Source organism: Eurosta solidaginis, chromosome 1 (genome assembly GCF_040869045.1).
Source record: "Eurosta solidaginis isolate ZX-2024a chromosome 1, ASM4086904v1, whole genome shotgun sequence".
NCBI lineage: Eukaryota > Metazoa > Arthropoda > Insecta > Diptera > Tephritidae > Eurosta > Eurosta solidaginis.
Window position 1 is genome coordinate 44877360 of NC_090319.1, and position 21359 is coordinate 44898718.

Consider the following 21359-nt stretch of genomic DNA (forward strand, 5'->3'; position numbering starts at 1 on the left):
GCGTGGCACCGCCCACTTTTAAAAGAAGGTAATTTATAATTTTTGCAAGCTGTAATTTGTCAGTCGTTGAAGATATCATGATGAAATTTGGCAGGGACGTTACTCCTTTGACTATATGTGCGCCTAATAAAAATTAGCAAAATCGGAGAAGGACCACGCCCACTTTTAAAAAAAAATTTTTTTTAAAGTAAAATTTTAACAAAAAATTTAATATCTTTACAGTACATAAGTAAATTATGTCAACATTCAACTCCAGTAATGACATGGTGCAACAAAATACAAAAATAAAAGAAAATTTCAAAATGGGCGTGGCTTCGCCATTTTTCATTTAATTTGTCTAGGATACTTTTAACGCCATAAGTCGAACAAAAATTAACCAATCCTTTTGAGATTTGGTAGGGGCATAGATTTTATGATGCTAACTGTTTTCTGTGAAAACGGGCGAAATCGGTTGATGCCACGCCCAGTTTTTATACACAGTCGTCCGTCTGTCCTTCCGCATGGCCGTTAACACGATAACTTGAGTAAATTTTGAGGTAACTTGATGAAATTTGGTATGTAGGTTCCTGAGCACTCATCTCAGATCACTGTTTAAAATGAACAATATCGGACTATAACCACGCCCACTTTTTCGATATCGAAAATTTCGTAAAACCGAAAAAGTGCGATAATTCATTACCAAAGACAGATAAAGCGACGAAACTTGGTAGATGAGTTGAATTTATGACGCAGAATAGAAAACTAGTAAAATTTTGGACAATGGGCGTGGCACCGCCCACTTTTAAAAGAAGATAATTTAAAAAAAAAATTGGATTGGTTTATTGACACGAAATATAACTTTAGAAAAAACTTTATAAAATGGTTGTGACACCTACCATCTTAAGTAGAATAAAATGAAAAAGTTCCGCAGGGCGAAATAAAAGACCCTTAAAATCTTGGCAGGTATTACATATACAAATAAATTAGCGGTATCCAACAGATGATGTTCTGTCACCCTGGTCCACATTTTGGTCGCGATCTGGAAAACGCCTTCACATATACAACTACCACCACTCCCTTTTAAAACTCTCATTAATACCTTTAATTTGATACCCATATCGTACAAACACATTCTAGAGTCACCCTGGTCCACCTTTATGGCGATATTTCGAAACGGCGTCCACCTATAGAACTAAGGCCCACTCCCTTTTAAAATACTCATTAACACCTTTCTTTTGACCCATATTGTACAAACAAATTCTAGGGTCACCCCTGGTCCACCTTTATGGCGATATCTCGAAACGGCGTCCACCTATGGAACTAAGGATTACTCCCTTTTAAAATACTCATTAACACCTTTCTTTTGATACCCATATTGTACAAACAAATTCTAGGGTCACCCCTGGTCCACCTTTATGGCGGTATCTCGAAACGGCGTCCACTTATGGAACTAAGGATTACTCCCTTTTAAAATACTCATTAATACCTTTAATTTGATACCCATATCGTACAAACACATTCTAGAGTCACCCTGGTCCACCTTTATGGCGATATTTCGAAACGGCGTCCACCTATAGAACTAAGGCCCACTCCCTTTTAAAATACTCATTAACACCTTTCTTTTGACCCATATTGTACAAACAAATTCTAGGGTCACCCCTGGTCCACCTTTATGGCGATATCACGAAACGGCGTCCACCTATGGAACTAAGGATTACTCCCTTTTAAAATACTCATTAACATCTTTCGTTTGATACCCATATTTTACAAACGCATTCTAGGGTCACACCTGGTCCACCTTTATGGCGATATCTCGAAACGGCGTGCACCTGTGGAACTAAGCATCACTCCCTTTTAAAATACTCATTAACACCTTTCTTTTGATAGCAGTATTGTACAAACAAATTCTAGGGTCACACCTGGTCCACCTTTGTGGCGATATCTCGAAACGGCGTCTACCTGTGGAACTAAGGATTACTCCCTTTTAAAATACTCATTAACACCTTTCATTTGATACCCATGTCGTACAAACGCATTCTAGAGTCACCCCTGGTCCACCTTTATGGCGATATCTCGAAAAGGCGACCACCTATACAACTACCACCACTCCCTTTTAAAACCCTCCTTAATACCTTTAATTTGATACCCATATCGTACAAACAAATTCTAGGGTCACCCCTGATCCACCTTTATGGCTATATCTCGAAACGGCGTCCACCTATGGAACTAAGGATTACTCCCTTTTAAAATACTCATTAACACCTTTCATTTGATACCCATATCGTACAAACGCATTCTAGAGTCAATCTGATCCACCTTTATGGCTATATCTCAAAAAGGCGACCACTTATACAACTACCACCACTCTCTTTTAAAACCCTCATTAATACCTTTAATTTGATACCCATATCGTACAAACAAATTCTAGGGTCACACCTGGTCCACCTTTATGGCGATATCTCGAAACGGCGTCCACCTGTGGAACTAAGCATCACTCCCTTTTAAAACACTCATTAACACCTTTCTTTTGATACCTATATTGTACAAACAAATTCTAGGGTCACCCCTGGTCCACCTTTATGGCGGTATCTCGAAACGGCGTCCACCTATGGAACTAAGGATTACTCCTTTTTAAAATACTCATTAACACCTTTCATTTGATGCCCATATCGTACAAACGCATTCTAGAGTCAACCTGATCCACCTTTATGGCTATATCCCTAAATGGCGTCCACCTATAGAACTATGGCCCACTCCCTCATAAAATACTCTTTAATGCCTTTCATTTGATACACATGTCATACAAACACATTCCAGGGTTTCCCTCGGTTCATTTTCCTACATGGTTATTTTCCCTTATGTTGTCACCATAGCTCTCAACTGAGTATGTAATGTTCGGTTACACCCGAACTTAACCTTCCTTACTTGTTTAAATAAAATTTCTGCGGAAAAATTGTAACGGCCCAAAAGAACTGATAAAGTATTTTTTTTATGGAAACATATCTAAGTTACGCATAAGAACCATTCTAGGCTGTGTGACTGAGAAATATTCCCACCCAAAAATTAACAAGAGGCCGGCAGAAACCACAGAGTTTAGTAAAGGTTGGGAGAGAGTAGCACCTTTATTAGTCAACTAGCTTAATTCTAAACAAAGCCGCTATATCGGATTATGTTGAGTCGGCTCTTTATCCCTCAAATTAAATGTGATAGAACATGTCTTAAATGGATTTCGCTATCACAGAATTAAAGTTTCTTGCGGGCTGTGTAGCTGCTGAACTAGTTTGCATACCAGGTATAACCATAATACCAGACAGTTCTTCTTTTTTTTCAACTTAAACGTGAGGAGTTTGCCAGGAGCGTCAACCATGGTGTAGCGATAGCGTATACGACTACCACAAAGAAGGTTCGGTTTTTAGAAAAAATTTTAATTAGAAACATCTCAGTGAAAATTGCGCAGTGTAAACTGCTTGCAGGTGCCATTCAGAGTCGCACAAAACATAAAAATTTGTAGGAAAATTTACGAATTAGGATGACGCAAGTTTCAAAAGAGCTTTTTTATACTCAGCGTGCTTTGCACACAGAGTATATTATCTTTGATTGGATAACGGTTGGTTGTAAAGGTATAAAGGAATCGAGATAGATATACACTTCATATATCAAAATCATCAGTGTCGAAAAAAAAATTAGATTGAGCCATGTCCGTCCGTCCGTCCGTCTGTCCTTTAACACGATAACTTGAGTAAATATCGAGATATCTTCACCAAATTTGGCACACGCGCTTACCTAGACCCAGGATAGATTGGTAATGAAAATGAGCGAAATCTGATGATAACCACGCCCACTTTTTATATATATAACATTTTGGAAAACACAAAAAACCTGATTATTTAATAAATAATTTACCTAGAAAGTTGAAATTGGACGTGAGGACTGATAATAATAATAATAATAATAAACCCAACGGATTAATACCCTCCAAAGCCCGCCCAACCGACACGAGGGGCACATCCGCATGACGCACGGATTTGTTTCTGTTTTTGCCGAGTTGTTGATAGGCGGAGGTTTGTTAAGCGTCGAGATCTAAAACTGCTCAGCTGCAGAATAAAAATCATCAGCTGAGTATTATACACATAACAGTAGAAAATTATACATATAGTAAATTGTTAAATAAGTTAAGGATTTAGCATATAAAGATTTTTATTTTTTATTTTTATTTTTATTTTGTTACGAGTTAAGATAGGATAGGACAGTTTTCCTTATAGTAAAAAGTGAATCCGTTATATCAAATGAATTCGAGTGAGAGTTAAAATCATAACACAAACACCGGAAAGGTTCATTTAATTCGAAATTAGTTCTACACTGCCTCAAAAGAAGAGGTTTGTAATGTCTTGACGCTCGTGATGGGACATTGAAGTTTACTTCGTCCAAAAGAAAGGGGCTAGAAATTAGTCCATTCAGTAGTTTAGCCATAAATAATACGCCTAGCATTTCTCTACGGCTAGCGAGAGTTGGAAGATTGATAAGCCTTAACCGACTATTATAAGGTGGAAGATTATATGCAGAGTCCCAATGAAAATTCCTTAAAGAAAAAAGTAAAAATTGCTTCTGTATTGACTCAAGCCTATCTGCATGAACTTGATATCGTGGATTCCAGACTAGTGATCCATATTCTAGTATCGGTCTAACTAATGTGGTAAAAAGGGCTTTGGTTACATAAGGGTCACTAAATTCTTTAGACCATCTCTTCACGAATGATAGAACACCTCTAGCCTTATTGGCAATAGTCATAATATGAAGGTTGAAACTAAGTTTAGCATCCATCGTGACTCCCAAGTCAACAAAATAATTTACTGATGCAAGACAAAAATTATCAATTACGTAAGAGGCTGCTGGCAAAGATCTCCGAGAGAGGCACATGAACTTACATTTATTGATGTTCAGCGGCATTGAGTTCGCGTTGCACCAAGCAACTAAGCAGTTTAAATCTGCTTGAAGCAATGGACGTTCTTCAATAGACTCATAAGACCTAAAAAGTCTTACATCATCAGCATACATTAAAATTTTGGAATATTTTATTATGGTACAGATATCATTAATAAATAGCAAGAACAGAATTGGACCGAGATGACTGCCTTGTGTGACGCCAGAGGGAACATTAACGACCTCTGAAAGAGTATTTTTAAAAATTACTTGTTGCGTTCTACCGCAGAGATAAGAAGATATCCACTGAGTGAGACCTGGTTGGAAACCAAGACGATCCAGCTTGTGGATAAGCAAGGAATGGGAAACTTTGTCAAAAGTTTTACTGAAATCAGTGTAAATAACATCGGTGTGAAGATTTTCTCTAAATCCATTAGAAACATGCGTTGTGAATTCAAGTAGGTTGGTAATGGTAGATTTGCCTCTACAGAATCCATGTTGAGAGTCTGCAATCAATGCAGAAATGGAAAATGTTAGCTGATTAGTAACAATGGCTTCAAACACCTTTGGAATGGTAGACAATTTTGCAATTCCTCGATAATTTTCTACACATGACCTACTGCCGTTTTTGTGGAGGGGTATTAGAAAAGATTCCTTCCAAGCAGAAGGAAAAACCCCATGTTTTAGGGACATGTTGAATAAATCAGTTAGGGGCAGATAAATGTGTTCTGCACATCTTTTGAGAAAACATGTGGGAATTAGATCAGGACCGTATTTATAAGATTCCTTCAAAGAAGTTAAATATGTAAGAACCTTTTCTGGAGATATTGATGGAATATTAATTGCGTTAAGTGAGTAAAGTTGATACGGGTATTCACTAGACAAAGAAATTAATTCAGCGGAATAGTTAGATTTGAAAAATTGTGCAAATAAGTTAGCAATAACTTGATCGTCGCTAAAGAAATCATCACGGTATTTCATACCAGAAGGAAAGCCTTTAACCCTACGTTTAGAGTTCACGAAATTATAGAAAGCTTTCGGATTGCAAGTTATTTTCTTTTTCATGGCACAGAGATAGGTATTGTAACACTTTTTATTTAATTCAAAATATTTATGACGCAATATAGAGTACTTCAAATAGTCGGAGTGTGACCCCGTCTTCTTGTACAACTTGAAGGAACGCGATTTTTTGTTTTTTAAAGATTTCAGTTCTTTGGTGTACCATATTTGGACTAGTTCAGTGAAAACACGTTTACGCTTAGGTACATGTCTTTCCAGAATAGCGTGAATGACGGCGTTGAAGTCAGAAACGTTTTTGTCAATATCTGCACCGTATTTGGGCCAAACTATTGTAGATAAAATTTGGTTGAGTTTATTAAAATTAGCCTTCGCGAATTCGAATCTAAAACTAGAGTCGTTTTCTGTGATAGTGCAACTCCGAGAACTTTCTTCCAATTCGTAAACTATTTCCAGCGAAGGATGGTAAGGATCCTCAGGTACAGAAAGAGGTTCACCTCTCCTAAGAATGGATTTTGATGTATCATCAACATATACCAGATCAAGTACCCTCCCGTACATGTTTGGAACTATATTTATCTGTCTTAGGCAAAGTTCAGTTATTTCAGTTAAAAAGTCGATGCTGGAGAATTTTGAAGAAACCGGTACAATACCATGGTCGGATGTGGTCCTTGATACGTGCGGAAGATTAAAATCACCCAAGACAATTACCGAGTCAATAGGCTTCAACATTGAACTGATATCTTTCAGTAACGAAATATGGTTCATATACACCGAGGGATCTGAAGATGGTGGGATATAGCAAATGGCAATATAGGTAAAACCTATTCCCAGCTGGATTCTAATACACTTAAATTCCGTAGCTTCAATAACAGGTAAATTTACCTCAGCGGAAGGTATAGAAGAATGTACCGCGAGCAAAACTCCACCTCCAACTCTGTTCAAGCGGTCATTTCTATATATTTGGTAATCATTGCAAAGAATCTCCGAATTAAAAATATGAGGCTTTACCCAAGTTTCAGTAAAAGCGATAATATTGTAATTACAGTTAAATGATCTCAAGTATAGTTCAGTTAGTTTTGTGTTTAGCCTCTTACATTTTGATAAAATATATTAAGGACAGGTTTAATATTTAGTTTTTTGCAGCATTATTGGTTTGAGGAACGGTAGCAAGATTACGAATATTAACGTTGCGTCTATGCTCGAATTCACGCACAAAGGCTCCGGGTGGCCAAAATGAATTATTCAAAATTGTTTCAAAATGTTGCGCTGATACGTCAATCCTAAATGACGAAATGTCCCTAGGATAATTAAAATTAAATTTACGAATAGACACATTTTCAGATTTAAGTTTACTTATGATGTACGACTTCAGGTCCTCTTCTGTAGTGTCTCTCTCGAATCTGGAGACGAAAATCGACTTTTTAATCGGGACAGTAATCAATCTACCAGCCGGCGGTTCAGATTCCGCAGTGGGGTTTTGGGGAACCTGGTTCCTTTTTGTGGAGGGTACAGTAGATACAGCTGAATGAGCATTCGATGTCCATGGTTGAACTGCTAAGGGACTCGGAGAGGACAGATTTATCAATTCAATAGTTGGGGGTGGAACATCTGGAGGTGAGGGAACTTTTGGATCAGCATCCATAGTCGGAGCTGGAAGGGAAACATCGATAGACCTACGATTATTATCCGGAATGTTCACATTTGAATGTTTGAAAGACTTAAATAAGCTTTCATAATGCTTAAACTTCTCGGATAAAGCGGAAATCTCTCTACCTATTTCAGAAAAACCATCTTATATATTGACACTTTTGATAAAAATTTGTAAAAAAAATTTTCGAATGGGCGTGGCACCGCCCACTTGTGATAAAATCAATTTTACAAATATTATTAATCATAAATCAAAACTCGTTAAACCTATCGTAACAAAATTCGGCAGAGAGTTTGCTTTTACTATAAGGAATACTTTGAAGAAAAATTAACTAAATCGGTTTAAAGACCACGCCCACTTTTATATAAAAGATTTTTAAAAGGGTCGTGGGCGAATAAAATAAGCTATATCTTTGCAATAAAGAGCTTTATATCAATAACATTTCATTTCCAAAGTGGATTTATAAATAAATAGGAAAAATTTCAAATTTAAAAAAATGGGCGTGGCACCGCCCCTTTTATGACTTTTCTATGTTTCGGGAGCCATAAGTCGAAGAAAAATTAACGGATCGTAATAAAATTGGGTAAACAAATTTTCCCTATAGTAGAAAATATTTCTATTAAAAATAGACGGGATCGGTTAAAGACTACGGCAACTTAGATATAAGACAAATTTAAAAGGTTTGTAGAATAGAATAATAAGCTATAATTTAGCAAAAGAATAGTTTCGAATCAATGATATTTCACTTATGAAGTTTTATTGTAATAGGAAATGGGGAGACATTTTTTTTTTAAACGGGCGATGCCACGTGTTATGTAGAAAAGTAATTTATCTGAAATGAAATGTGCAATTGAAGCTCACGCTGAGTATACAATGTTCGGTTGCATGGATTATTTTTCCCATGAGCGTACATATGTCTCACTAAGACAAATTCTCGGCAAATTTTAAGTGCCAGTACTATAGTGTACTATACTGTACAGTACCGTAATGAACTTAACTGAACTGTATCGTGATACTTTGTACTGTATCTTACTCCTTTTTTACCGAACTCTACTATTCTACATCGATCTGTACCGTACTGTACTGTTCTGCGTCGAACTGTACTATTCTACACTGGACTGTAATGAACTGTGTCGTATGGAATATAACGAACTGGACTTTAACCTTTTATAATGAACTTCACTGTATAGTATCTCAAATGGTTGCAGTTGATCTTGGGAAACTGGCGCCATAAGCAGCATACACCACGATAAAATATTGTGGGTTATTCAATCATTCGAAAAATTCGTTTCGTAACAAATCACGCCAGCTATCCTTGTTTCGCAATTACTTATGTCAATTGTGAGCACCAATGGAGGTCAAATCTACCTCCAACTGTGTCGCCCAACTCCGTGGAATTCGCGCCCTTCCCCTGCTTCCAAACTGTAGTGCCGACTGTAATACTTTCTCGGCCGGTGCGTTTTCGTCCATTCACAGAACTTAACAACACCAGCGCAGACTTTATACTTTCATTTGCTGCACTCCTCCGGCTGCACCCGCCAGATATCAGCACCAACCCTCCATAGTTTACTGACAAGCCAAGCAGTCACACTCTCACGCACTTCATCTCTTGGTAAGGAAAGCAGCTGCCCGCCCAACACTGGAAGTCGTGCTGGTGTGTGTGTGTATTTTAAATAAACACTTAAATACTGTGCTATGATTCAGTGATTTGTGGGACCTATATTTGTCCCTAGTTAGCATGAGCGCTACTTCAACCTTCAACAAAATCCACCTTATTAGTGTCTTATTTCGATCGATAGTTCACAAATGACATATCTCATATTTTTATTAAAAAAAATCCTTTGTTTAAAGCACTTAAGGAACACCTTATCCAGGAATTTGTTTTAGCATGCCCTGCCTCAGAGTTTAGTGGAAAAACTCGCTACCTCTGCATTTTTTTCATATTTTCAGCTGAAAATGCATGGAATTAAGAGTTAGGGTCGTTCTTAAAACAAATTTTAATACAGGTCGTTATTTAAAAAAGTTTTAAACTCGAAATTTTTGAAAAATTGTGAATTTGGACCTCTTTTAAACAAGTTCATATGAAGCCCGCTTATCTGTGGTTTGCTGAGATGAGGCATTCATATATTTAAGTAGCGATATGTAGTTACATATATTTACTAACAAAGGGATAAGTAAGAGGCACAGTGAAGCGGTTTCAGTTCTGCTCTTTCTCTCTTCATTTATTTGGAGCAAAGTCGGATAGGTTGCAGCTGTGGCTGATTCCAAAGTTAATTGATCATTTTAGAATGCTATGTTAACGCAAAAGTGATGTAACCACACACTAAAAGAAGTGCAAAAGTGACTCATATTGCAATGATTTTTCTTTATCCCTTGTTAGCACGAAAATCTACACTGATGATGGCGCAACGCCGAAATTGGCTTGCCTTCAAACCAAAGTAGACAAGAGGTGACGGAAAATCGTTCCAATATAATTACCCTGCCGGAAAAACAACACAACAAAACGAATCAATTGCAAAACAACAACAACTGTGTTTTTTTGCATGCATGTACATATGCACTTAAGCTTTATATGTACTGCTAAATGCTTTTCTTTATCTACACATTTGAAATTGTTGCGCAAAAAATTGGTACTGCTAAATTTCAGTATGTATTATACTCAGTTGCAACTGAAATATGTCTCTCCATTTCTTTTTCTACACTATTCTCCACTACTATGACCGAAAAGTGTGCGTGTCTACAATACATGGCAACCGATTCAGCTATAGGCAGTGCCGCAGAGAGCCGAGCCGGGCCCCTGGGATAGTTCGCGTTCACGGGCCCCCTAAAAAATAAACTCAATCCAGTAAAAAAATAACATAATATATATACATTTTTCAAATCACATTTTCAATTTTATTTCATATAAAATAAGATTAACTGGAGCACTTACATAAATGAAATGTTAGATTTCATTGTGTGATTGCTTACATTAACTTTTTCTAAATATGTACATTTTAAGAGCTTGAATCAGACATGGAAAACCTTCCGTGCTTTTTGATCTGCGTATATGGAAATTACCGATTCAAAACTAATACTGCGAGCAAGGCTGGACTCCAACGCTAATGTTCCAAGCCTTGTCAAGCGATTTTGGCTCATAGTAGAACGTAAAAAATTTTTCACGCGAGACAATACACTAAAAGAACGCTCCCCTTCAGCCACACTGTCGGGAAGTGTGCAAAATATTCTTAATGCTATGCAGATGTTAGGAAATAATAATTCCATCTTCAAGTCATGAAATTTGTTCAGAAGTTGAAATGGTGGCAGCGATTCACATCCCAAATTTGCTAGGTGGATGGCTTTGAGATGAATGATTTCATCTATTAGATTCGTAGAATATCGATGCCATAAATCATGCAGAATGCCGCTGCCTTTTCTCTGAGCTGTTCTTCCGTCATATCCTGATACTTCCACAAAAAACTAAATTTAATCACAACGTCGTGTCATGTTACCAATCAAGCAGTCCAAAAGAACGTAAAAAACTTGCTGTTTGAATTGAGTTTCCGAATCACACTCAGGAGATTCGCCAGGTAATTCATCGAACTGGCGCTTTCTTGTCTTCCTTCTTTTCTCAGCGAAGGTATTCATAACTCCTATACTCCCTGCCAGAACCTTACATTCTTGAAACATGATCGACCATTGATCCCTGAACTTCTTCAACTCATCAATGACCTATGTGAGCTTATCCACGGCATACTCATATGTTTGCACAAATTTGCGCTTCGCAAAACAAGTCAAGTGTACTAATTTTTTCAAACTAACGCTCTAGTTTATTATCAGCCTGTATTTACAGATGTCGCTGGCTTTTTACAAAAATAAAATAGCAATACGACCAAACCGATAGGGACATAGTTATAATAGAAATAAAATGTGATTTTAAGTTAGTTGAAGCATTTGTGACAGATAGCGCTTATAAAATTGTGTCAAAAACGTTTATCTAACTTAAAATCACATTTTATTTTGACTATGATTATGCCCCAGAGTATTTGATTGGATGCTTATGATTGTAGTTTAGTGATTTTCAATTTTAAAACAATTTTTTGTAGCTACAAAATATGTATGTATCTATGAAATCCTAATTAGAGTACTGTCAATACTGCTTTGCCTTACCGGGCCCCCAAAAACCTTCCGGCCCCCAGGGAAATTGCCCTGGTTGCCCCCCCCCCTCTCCGCGGCCCTGACTATAGGTAATATACTATGACCAAGGGGGGTGCGTGCATCCGCTATTAAGCACAATACGTTTTGTAACGAGTTATTTAACCACTGCCACGTATCTTCAATAATTGCCGCTAGATGGGTCTCCAAAATATTATCTAAGTGATGATAAATTTTTTTTTTAACGCAAAGATAGTAGATGTATATTAGGGCGGGTCGATTTAAAAATCGCTCATTGCTCTGTGAAAATCGTATTCTAGGGATCAAAATAAGAAACTTTGCCGAAGGAACCATACCTCTAAAACGAATTCTGATGTCCCCCCCTTTGGGTCAAACTTTTGGGTAGATGCAATTTCAATTCTACCTGCTGTGTCTTGTGGTGGCTTAAAAAAAAAACAACACAAGCAATTTTACGACATGCAAATGCATCACAGTGATGCCTTGGTTCCAAAAGGGGGTTATAAAAACGCTAATTTCTAATAATTTTTTTTAACTTCTTTTCTATTACTAAGTTAAATTCATTTTTTCATTTACATATGTTCTGACTAAATAAATTTCCAAAGAGAAAAATAAACTCCAAAAGGAAAAAACATAGGCATTTCAAAGTGGGATTTTTCAAAATTTGCCCCTACGACCCAAAGGGGGGGGGGGGGGACATCAGAATTCGTTTTAGAGGTATGGTTCCTTCGGCAAAGTTTCTTATTTTGATCCCTAGAATATGATTTTCACAGAGCAATGGGCGATTTTTTTGCCTCCCCACAAATCGATCGGCCTAATGTATATACATGTAAAAATAAAACACGGCTCAATCTACACTATTGCAATGAGAGCTCGTGATGTAAGTAAGTAAGAACCGTAACAAACATAAATTGTCAGTTACACCATTTATGCGTTCATAGCCTTATAAAAACAGGAAAAGGTTAAAATTTCATAATTAACAGACTACGAAATATATTTTCTTGCTACTCACCTTGCTCTCCGCGTTAATTGCTGATTTTTCAGTCTATGCGCACCAAAAATTTGAAGTTTTTGAAATGAAAAGTTTAACTCAAAAAAAAAAAAAAAAAAAAAAACTTGATTTGCTTTTACTTGGTTATATAATTGCTTTATATTCACAAGGGTTTGTATATCCAACAATTTGTTCACAGACACATTTTTTAAACAATTAAATTTACTAGATTCGCTGTAACAGAAATCTTAAAAATTCATGTTTTAAAGTTCATTGTTTTAATTTTTTAGAATTTTTTGTAATTATTAACACATTTTGATTTTGCAAACCAAAAGTATATATGTAAGAACATACACATGTATTTTTATTTAATTGTGAGAAGATGCTAAAAAAGAAAAAAAAAAAACGTTGTCGTGGGCACGGTCAAAATAACAAAAAATTTACACAATACATAAATGGCAAAGAAAACAATACAAGTGAGAAAATACGTATATGAAAGAACGTTTTTGCAAACTTTAAGAAATTCCAAAATTCCAAATTCGTATGCTTTAAAAAAACCAGAATCCTATATTAAATAAATTATTATTTGTTAACAAAGAAATAACGTAATACAAAATAGCAATGCGAATAATGGTGATATCATAAACTTAGGTTAGTTTAGGTTGAACTTGCTGGTCAAAAATATCTCACATAGACTGAATTTGGACACAGTGATACCAGAATTTGTTTTAGGAACAAACGGAAGAACCCAAATTATCGACTCAACTTATCGCAACTATGCCACCTCTCATAACTGGGGCCTTGGCCTGGCGAGCGCAGGACACGAATACAGAACGTGCTAAACCATTTCTTCCTACAGCTCGCACTTCCTACAGCTAATGTTACTGACGAGACCTAACTTATAAACATGTGACGATAGAAGGCAGTGTCCAGTTAGTATGCCCATCGTCAGCCTTAAGTCTTCTCTCTTCAGAGATATGAACCACATTGTGAGTCTAATATAGTAGGCTTTGCACATGATTTTAGAAACTTTTCAGCCACGCGCTTTCATGCATGCCTTTCTTGCTTGATGGATCATATTCAACTCTTGCCTTCTTTTAATTTCTCCCAAACGGATTGGCACATCTATTCAGTCATTTCAGTGAGTGTTGCACTCTCCTTTGCCAACACATCGACCTTTTCGTTACCTTCAATCCCTTAATGACCGCGAACCCAGTATAGATGTATGGTCCAGCCGAAGCAAAGTCTCTCTAATGATTATTTGCATTCCGGAACACCTCTTGATGACTGTACTGTGTGAGATGAGTAATCTGGCAGCCTGTAGGATCTACTTATTTATGGATCGACGCAGTAAACAACAGACCCGACCCACTCAATTAATCATAAACTTGTTTTATGAAATTTATTTTGCTTAGTAACAATCAAAACGAGTTAAAACAAGTAAGGAAAGTTAAGTTCGGGTGTAACCGAACATTACATACTCAGTTGAGAGCTATGGTAACAACATAAGGGAAAATAACCATGTCGGAAAATGAACCGAGGAAAATCCTGGAATGTGTTTGTATGACATGTGTATCAAATGAAAGGCATTAAAGAGTATTTTATGAGGGAGTGTGCCATAGTGTGCCATTTAGGGATATCGCCATAAAGGTGGATCAGGGTTGACTCTAGAATTTGTTTGTACGATATGGGTATCAAATGATTGGTGTTAATGAGTATTTTAAAAGGGAGTGATCCTGAGTTCCATAGGTGGACGCCGTTTCGAGATAAAGGTGGACCAGGGGTGGCCCTAGAATTTGTTTGTACGGGGGTTTGTATGGGTATCAAATTAAAAGTATTAATGAGGGTTTTAAAAGAGAGTGGTGGTTGTTGTATAGGTGATCGCCTTTTCGAGATATCGGCATAAAGGTGGACCAGGGGTGACTCTAGAATGCATTTGTACGATATGTTTGTACGATATGGGTATCAAATGAAAGGTGTTAATGAGTATTTTTAAAAGGGACTTGGTCTTCGTTCTACAGGTGATCACCTTTTCGAGATATCGCAATAAAGGTCGACCAGGGGTGACTCTAGAATATGTTTGTATGATATTGGTATCAAATGAAATGTGTTAATGAGTATTTTAAAAGAGCGTGGGGCTTAGTTCTATAGGTGGACGCCTTTTCGAGATATCGCCATAAAGGTGGACCAGGGGTGACTCTAAAATGTGTTTGTACGATATTGGTATCAAATTAAAGGTATTAATGAGAGTTTTAAAAGGGAGTGGTGGTAGTTGTGTATGTGAAGGCGTTTTCCAGATATCGACCAAAATGTGGACCAGGGTGACCCAGAACATCATCTGTTGGATACATGTAACACCTGCCAAGATTTCAAGGGTTTTTTATTTCGCCCTGCAGAACTTTTTCATTTTCTTCTACTTAATACAGTAGGTGTCACACCCATTTTACAAAGTTTTTTCTAAAGTTATATTTCGCGTCAATAAATCAATCCAATTACCTTACCATGTTTCATCCCTTTTTTCGTGTTTGGTATAGAATTATGGCATTTTTTTCATTTTCGTAATTTTCGATATCGAAAAAGTGGGCGTGGTCATAGTCGGATTTCGTTAATTTATACCAAGGTAAAGTGAGTTCAGATAAGTACGTGAACTAAGTTCAGTAAAGATATGTCGATTTTTGCTCAAGTTATCCTGTTAACGGCCATTCGGAAGGACATACGGACGACTGTGTATAAAAACTGGGCGTGGCATTGCCCATTTTCACAGAAGACAGTTATCGTCCTAGAATCTAAGCCTCTACCAAATTTCCCAAGGATTGGTAAATTTTTGTTCGACTTATGGCATTAAAAGTATCCTAGACAAATTAAGTGAAAAAGGGCGGAGCCACGCCCATTTTGAAAATTTCTTTTATTTTTGTATTTTGTTGCACCATATCATTATTGGAGTTGAATGTTGACATAATGTACTTATATACTGTAAAGATGTTACATTTTTTGTTAAAATTTTACTTTAAAAAAAATTTTTTTTAAAGTGGGCGTGGTCATTCTCCGATTTTGCTAATTTTTATTAGGCGTACATACAGTAATAGGAGTAACGTTGCTGCCAAATTTCATCATGATATCTTCAACGACTGCCAAATTACAGCTTGCAAACTCTTTTAATTTACCTTCTTTTAAAAGTGGGCGGTGCCACGCCCATTGTCCAAAATTTTACTAATTTTCTATTCTGCGTCATAAGTTCAACTCACCTACCAAGTTTCATCGCTTTATCTGTCTTTGGTAATGATTTATCGCACTTTTTCGGTTTTTCGAAATTTTCGATATCGAAAAAGTGGGCGTGGTTATAGTCCGATATCGTTCATTTTAAATAGCGATCTGAGATGAGTACTCAGGAACCTACATACCAAATTTCATCAAGATGCCTCAAAAATTGCTCAAGGTATCGTATTAACGGACGGACGGACGGACGGACATGACTCAATCAAATTTTTTTTCGATCCTGATGATTTTCATATATGGAAGTCTATATCTATCTCGATTCCTTTATGCCTGTACAACCAACCGTTATCCAATCAAACTTAATATAATCTGTGAGCTCCGCTCAACTGAGTATAAAAATTACGAACACAAAGCAAGAGGGATTAGATAAAATGATCTATACTCAGCTTAAGAATAACCTCATCCAAAATTTAAAACACCACTTAGAGCTAATAAAAATGGACACAGAAAGCAACTAATTTTTGTGGGAAAGTCTTTCGTAGATCGATTACTTTGTAAATCGCTATTTTTGCAGTTATTTTTCTTTTTTCGTGTGCAGTGGTTAAGGTGCAAAAGATCACAACGTGCGCATGCGCGTCGTCTCTGAACCCAAAGCTGCTATTTTATAAAAAAAAAATAGAGACCAAAAAAAAAAACCACTCTAGCATAAATGCTAGCAATAAAACAACAGCAGAGTTAGCAACTCTAACACGAGCGCATAACGCTGAAGACGCCACCGCAATGTTAATGGGGAGCGTTATGGTTTCGGTTTTTGGTTATTCAGCTGTAAGGCCAAAAATTATACCCAGTGACAAAAGCGCGAATACTGTCGATGCCAGTGTTATTATTATTCTTTTTTTAATAATTAATTAAAAATAATTTTTAAGTGCCGAGCAAATTCTTTAAAATTTTTAATAAAAAATTCCTAAAATTTCTAAATTTTTCAAATTGTTAGCTTATCTAGAATTATTTTCATTTTGTGAATTATTCAGTTTCACAAAACATTAGTTCACTTTTCTTTAAAAAATGTGCCGAACAATATTCACAATCTTCTATACGGGCATCCATATCTTTAAAATACTTAAAAACTAAAATTAACTTTTATGTATATTTTAAGCTACGCAGATCTATTGTGTTGGGTGCAAATATTGGTAAAAATTTAAGAGTTTAAGAATTTTTCAAACTAAAACAAAACAAGTAAGGACGGGACTGTCTTCGGCTGTGCCGAAGACTTCATACCTTTCATGAATGGGGCTGCACAATAATCTTATCCCGTTCGTAATCTCCAAATAATCGGATGTATAAGATAAGAAATATATAGTGAACAGATGTACATACCTAAACGATTTTTAAGATAAATATAAAATAAAAATGGCAAAAAACCCCCTTATCTGAACGACCGGTTGTATTGGAGATATATGTTATAGTAGTCCGATCCTACCGGATCTGAAAAATGTCTAATATAATCCAAAAATACATCCTTGTGCCAAATTTCATTGAGATATCTCAAAATTTGAGGGACTAGTTTGCGTTCAAACAGACAGACGGACGGACGGACAGACGGACATGGCTATATCAACTCAGTTCGTCGCCCTGATCAATTCGGTATACTTAATGGTGAGTCTACCTTCTATATTTCTCAACGTTACAAACATCGGACCAAAGTTAATATACCATTTCATGTTCAAGAAAGGTATACAAATTGTAGTATCTCCTTTGCTTGTGTATAAATAGGAGGTACATTTCCTTATAAATAAAATCACAGAAAATGGACACTTAAAACAACTTTTTGAAATTTGTTTGTAAAAATTAAAAATTTTAAGATTTGAAAAATATCAAAAAGTGTTTAATTTAAATAATTTAATAACACTCCTTGGAATCACCTCTGGATTTGTATAACAAAAATCAGAAAAAGTGTGTGAACCACAAATTTTTTGGAATCGCCCTAGGATCTTTAGTAATAAATAATGCCATCCAACGGAAAGCACAGTAAAGACATACTTGAAATTTCCGGAGTTAAAAAAAAAGTTTTTAATTTAGAAAATAATTTTTTACAATAATTTAAAATATGATGTTCTGAAAATAGTTGCGAAACTCTAAGATATTAAAAAAAAATTTGTAACTTTTGTATTTATTAATAAACTTTACGAACAACTCTACTGCAGAGAAATGGAAATTAAAAGAATTCAAATTTTAAAGTAAATATTCGATTTGCAATGTTAGGTAAGTCCAATGAAATTTCTTTAAGAACTAAAAAATAAGAAGTTTTTAAGTGCCAAATTTTTTTGTAACAGCTCTTGAAGTTTTAAATTCTCTTTATTTAGCATTCTGTAAGAAAACAGACTTAAAAATGTCTTCTAAAATATTTTATTTAAAAACTTTTTTTCGTAAAATCACAAATAAGAAACTTGGCATAGAAGGTACATTTTTCTATCAAAAAGAGTACATAATTCAAGCGTGAAAAATGTTTTGAAAATTGATCAGGGCGACGAACTGAGTTGATATAGCCATGTCCGTCTGTCCGTCCGTCTGTCTGTTTTAACGCAAAATAGTCCCTCAAATTTTGAGATATCTCAATGAAATTTTGCACAACGATGTATTTTTATATTATATTACATATTTGTCGGTTCCGGTAGGATCAGACCACTATAACATATGTCCCCCATACAACCGATCGTTAAGATAGAAAGATTTTTGGCAATTCATCCTTAATTTCCAATAAAAAAAACGCTAAACTTGGTGATATATATTTTAATATATCATAGAAGATTTCCTGTAAAAATCATTTCGATCGGAGCTATATATAATATATATCCCATACAACCGATCTTTCAGATAAAGGGGGTTCTTTGCCATTTTTTATTTTATATTTATCTTAAAAATCGTTTAGGTATGTACATCTGTTCATGAAAGGTATCAAGTCTTCGGTACAGCCGAAGACAGTCCCGTCCTTACTTGTTTTAAATTTAAATAGCTTTATTTAACATTGTTTTTAATTTGAAAACTTCACACATTTCTTATGCTGGTTATGACTTTTGAGTTGAAAAAAATATTTTGAATTGGAGGATATTTTTTTTAATAAACCTTTTCTTCGAAAAACACTGGGCAGCATTTTTTACCGCAGAATAAAGTATAATAAAAATACTGCAAAAAAAAATGCAAATTTTTGTATTGAATTTTCTGGACTAATAGAGAAATATTTTATTTAGTAAACAAAATTTTCAAAAAAAAAAAAGAATTTAAGAAATTAATTTTAACTATTTAAGTTGTAAAAATGCTGGTTTTACAAATAAATATGACACTTGCGAAATAAAAATTACAAAAGAATGCCTACATAACAATTTTTTTTTAATTTCCAAAATTTTATTCAACATTGTTTTTATTTCAAATACTTTTCCCTTTTTTATATTAGTTATGATTTTTTAGTTGAAAAAAACAAAAAATATTTTGAATTTGAAAGAGGTTTTTTTAAATAAACATTTTCTTCGAATATTGCTGGTAAATTTTTTTATCGCAGAATAAAAAAAAAAAAAAATTTAAAAAAAAATATGCCAAATTTTTTACTAAATTTTATGGATTAATAATTAAATAGTTTCTTTAGTAAACAAAATTTTTAAATTAAAAATACCAAAAAAATTAAGGAAATCTATTTTAACAAATTTAGTTATATATGACACTCTCGAAATAAAAAATCACAAAACAAATATCCACGCAGCATTTTTTTTAAATTGAAAAATTTTATTTAACATTGTTTTTTGTTTTAAAAACGTTTCCTCTTTTCTTATATTAGTTATGATTTTTTTAGTTGAACAAAAATATTTTGAATTTGAATTTTTTTTGCATTTTACTTAATAAATAAATTTTGCTAGTTTTCTCTTGTTAATTTTTGGGTTTATTTTAAAAAAAGTTCAGGGATATTTATATAGAAACATTGCAAGTATTTGTCGCTAGGTGTAGGTATAGTTCATTTTATAATATTTATTGTTGTTGCTGCTCTAAAGCTATTTAATATTTCTGTGGCGCTATGTACATATATAGTGGGCGCATCAATCATTATTGCCAAAGAAAACTTGTTAGCATTAGCACAAAAATGCGATTTTTCATATTTATTTATTTCCATAATAGGGAGCAACACAATAACAAAAAAATCATAAACTCAGTACAATTGTACGTGCAACTTGTGTGTCATTACTGCAAAAGCATTTGAGCGATACAGATGAATTTATGTCAGTAAAGCACACAATTTGTGCATTGTCTAAGATAAAATGTGATTTATATATATTTTTTAGTTTTCAAATCGGTTTATATTATGGTGAAGACACTTCTTTTATACTTTTCAAAACTCTTGTCAAAAAAAACTTATGCTCGCTCATTTAATAAGATATACACACAATAACATAGTTTTGAGTACACAAAATTTATTTCATACTCAAAAATCTGCAAATAATTAATTTGCTTTGAAAATCTTAATTAACTTCGCAATTTTACCACTTTCCACGTACCGTGACTGTAAAAACCGCACAACTGTTCCTTTCGAAGTTAAATGAAGAACTGAAAATTCATTCATGCACATTTGGGCATAAAAATTCAAAAAGCTTTAGCACTACAAGCAGCGACATACCAGCAAAACACCCAGCATGAGCATATGTTGATTGGTGCACTCACAAACACATACGCACACTAGGTCATGAAGATGCTACTGGCATTAAAATCTTCTGAGCAACAATCACAGCAAAGCAATCAACAACGTTTGTACGAAGCAGCGTCGATGAACCCGATAGCGTCTTGTGGCAGCCAGCATACTACATATATGACCAAAAGCAGACTCACCTTAGTCAACAAATTAGGTAAAAAAAAGGTGGCAGCAAGATTGGCAGCAATTGTAGCTGTTAGTGAGCAATCAACAAAACAGCAACGAATTTGTTTACCCACACTTGTATGCTGAGAAAGGTTGCTGATGAGTTATACACTTTGTTGCTAGAGCGGTAGAAATGTATTAAGATATATTGTAAATTGAGAGAAAGAGTCAATGCTGTAGAGATAGAGAATTGTTTTGGAGACTTAAGCCGGCAGAGCGCATCTTTGTTTGGCATGCTTGCTGTTTTGAATTCAGAAAAGAAGTTCGTTTCTTAAATCTTTTGTTTCGACAACGAAATAAGGGCAAAGGGATGGTGGCTCTTTTGCTGTGAAGAAATATGTGTACAATCGTCTGCGTACATCCCATGTGAGCTGTTTTTTTTTTTTGTTTTTTTTTTTTTGATTACCAATCTAACGGTGCATTGTACGGAACTGTATTGACCACCTCGACACCGCCAAGAATGTGCGTCGTCCCCTCTCTTACTGAGACTAAATAAGATCCCTGCAAAAATCGCGAGTACTCCATGCATGCATGTA

At 35.2% G+C, this 21359-nt stretch overlaps 1 protein-coding gene across 4 annotated transcripts in view; it reads right to left on the bottom strand.

Moving 5' to 3' along the window:
* Positions 1-20632, bottom strand: part of js (jiangshi) — a 273171-nt gene extending 252539 nt beyond the window's left edge. Inside the window, exons 1-2 of one of the 4 annotated variants that reach the window (XM_067788525.1) lie at positions 20468-20632; positions 12732-13095 (exon numbers count right to left, since the gene is read on the bottom strand). The gene's annotated coding sequence lies outside the window, so the exon portion shown is untranslated. Of the gene's footprint in view, positions 1-12731; positions 13096-20453 lie in introns of all 4 variants that reach the window. The other 3 variants (XM_067788534.1, XM_067788545.1, XM_067788568.1) reach the window with 3 other exon arrangements.
* Positions 20633-21359: the final 727 nt, after the last annotated feature.